The following is a 3309-nucleotide window of genomic DNA, read 5'->3' as shown; positions in this document are numbered from 1 at the left end:
TTTGACATTCATTTTTTTTCTCTTGGCCCATTTCATTTTTTTTACTCTTGAACATTTTGTGTAAAAAAAACAAAAAAACTGTTGTGTATGTTTATTTCTTTTTGTATTGATATTTGAGTTGTCATATCGTGTGCCACATCTTCTGGGTGATCGGTAGCCATCTTGTTTTTTGGAGCCACTACAATCTTGTTTCATGCTTCCGCACTCGAGGGGGAGCCTTGTAGTGACGTCATTTTGAGGGTCTCCAGCACGCATGCACAGGATTGGAACCTTCTGAAAGGCCTGCCGAAAGGTCCCTGATGCGCATGCGCAGAAAACTAGCAGCAGCAGCAGCAGAGTTCTCTTGTATCTCGGACTCGAGATGCAGCCGCTGAACTATGCAGACGTGTCCTCAGCAGCTTCCTATTCGCCTCTGCTGCTGATCGGTATTTGACCAGCTCTGTGTAGCTGAATTTCTGTGAATAATGCCTTCACAAAGTATGATTAACTCCGACTTTGCTGCTTCCACATCAGACCTGTCTACTGATTGTCCCAAGGTGTAAATTTTTGTACATACAAAATAAAAGGATTGTTTTTATGTTCGGATGTTTTCTTGTTCCGATATTTTTCCTCTAGCATTTATGTAAGGAATTGTGTGGCACCCTTCCAGTGCCAACCAATTTTACATCTTACACTTGCTTAGAAGAGGAGAAATGCTTATCTGAACAGATAAGGGACAATTATGAGCAGGTTTCGTTCTACTGTATCTCGTCAGTATAAAAGTGTCAACTCTAACTTACTTGATCAGTTGCCAAGGATTTTTAAAGAAATAAATTCGGATGGGGAATAATTCAAATAAGCAAATGGTATGAGTTGTTGAGTGCTCTACTGAATGTTTATGTAGAAAAAAAAAATTGAAATTTCTTTCTTAGTTGGAGAAAGAAAATAAAACCTTGTGATAATTACTAGTAGCTCCCCACCCCCAAAAAGCGATAATTAATTTTAATACATGCTTCTTTGAAAGAAATCTGATTTTTGTTTGTAGGTAAGGAACAACTGTTCCACACATTACCTTATGAAATGCATTGAAAAATAAACATTTTAATTTTTAATGTTATTTCAGATGTGAGCTTCTGTGTAGTTGCTAAATTTCCCTCAATTCATACACTACTGTCTCAAGATGAGTCAGATAATGATGTAGTCTTATATGTACTATATTTGAAAAAGACGAGATGGTCGTGGATGAAATGTCTTTAACCACAGGACTACTCAATTAATGCTAATCTAGTGCTAAACTGATTTCAACCATCAATTTGAACAAAAACACGTTTTTTTCGACTTGTTGAATAGAGTCAAGGTCAAAAATTTATGAGAAGACTTGCAACTTTTACCATTACATATCCCATCGAATATCAGCAACTTTTCTAGCATTAATTATGTTTTCTTTATACCAGTTCCTTCGCTCGATAATGTGTATATAGAATTCCTTCCTCACCAAGAGTTACAAGAAGTATCTGTGGGAAATTAAGAAATTGTTCGTAGAGATAACAACAATAATATGTAGTATGTACTTTTCCCCTTTATTTTCTGCATATAAAAAAAATAAACACTTTCTGATTTAGTTGGTAGAATAATGCAGCAATAATTACACAGCACATGGTTTTAGGCTACAAGTAAGAAGAGGATAGAATTCAAACATAGCATATGATCTTAAGTTTCAGCATAATTCAAGGTAAGTTTACATAATTTTGTTTGTAAGAATATTCATTGTTATTTTCGTGTTTTACAAAACCAATTGAATAATGCGTTATGCAGTCAAATACGTGCAAGCAGATAAATGGATATCAATAAAGAGAAAAAAATCAATAACGCATGTGTTTTTAAACTGGTAGAATTCATTCTGTAAAGGACAAATCAAAGGTTAAGTTAAATGCTAGCAAGAGCAAACTCACAGCCAACTAGTCTTTCATTAATTAAAATCTTTAATAAATTAGAATAACACACGTGACAACGGTGCAAAATGACCGTAGTATTTGTTTGAGGTGGTGACAGCCGGAAATGGAAACCAAATCACTAAGTCAGTTCCAAAGCATGAATTGTTGTTACTCAAAGGTCTTCTGTTGTTTTGAATATATTCTACACGTATACAAACATCGTTTACGAACTGACAATGGAATACCGATTAGTGGACACATGAAAGTTATATACTAAATAACCAACATTGGAGCTTTTATGTTGTCACTTAACAAGCTTGATATCTTTATCAAATCTTTCTTAAACCGCATCCGTTCGACTTTATTTAATTTGAGCATCTATATATCGATGTTTATAATAAAAACGTGAATGAGAAGGGTATTCCAGACTATTTTAAATCTGGAGAGGAAAGGATTGAAAATAGTCAGTGCTACTTTGGCGTGTGTTTTACAAGGGAAACTACTTTAGGTTTCTTTTTAGTTTACTTTTCAATTTCTAAAAACCTGAAAGATATTGGCTAAAGATTTTACAATGTGATCAGCGACGAGATGAAGGCAGTTGCATTTTTACAAGAGACCAGAAGGCAGTTGCAGTTTTACAAGAAACCAGTACTAAATTCACATCATTTCTGAAGAAAAAGAAAGGTGCCACTTTGCCGTGTGATCTCCATATTGGCCCTGACGTCGTGGAATTTGTCAGTTCCTTCATTTATTTGGGCTTCACAGTCACCAAAAATGGAGACCTGACTCCGGAAATCAACTGCAGACGTAGTCTGACTGCCGGGATCATGCACTCCCCATGGAAACCCTTTTAGCGTCACGACTCTATCTCCTGGAAGACGGAGCTCTGCATCTTCAACGCGTCGGTCCTCTCCGTTTTCCTCTATGGAGCAGAAATATGGTCCCTCATGTAATGTCATCTGATAACTTCTACCTTCTTCACAGCAATATTTTCTTGGCAAATGAAACAAACTTATTTCTGGGGGCACTCTATGAAGAGTAATTTAGTGCCGAAGGACATTTAAACTGATTAAACAAATAAAATAAATTTTAGCATATACCTTTCTGTGTTGCTTTACGATATGATTTTTTTTCTTCAATTTTATTTTGTAACTCCGGAAGTATCGTAAGGCATTTATATATCTAGCTTATCTGTTATCCTATTACAAGTCGTGTGATATGCCTTTTTGTATTTCCTTGGGCTGGATAAACACAATATCGCAATATTTGCTTAAAATGAAATCTCTACCTTTATTTTGCTTTACTTTGCAACAATTTTATTCAGCAGGATATAACACTAAAGAAATATTCAAATATTTTGCAATATATATATATATATATATATATATATGTATAT

This window comes from Octopus bimaculoides, chromosome 5 (genome assembly GCF_001194135.2).
Source record: "Octopus bimaculoides isolate UCB-OBI-ISO-001 chromosome 5, ASM119413v2, whole genome shotgun sequence".
Lineage (NCBI taxonomy): Eukaryota > Metazoa > Mollusca > Cephalopoda > Octopoda > Octopodidae > Octopus > Octopus bimaculoides.
Note: the sequence above shows the minus strand (reverse complement) of the source record.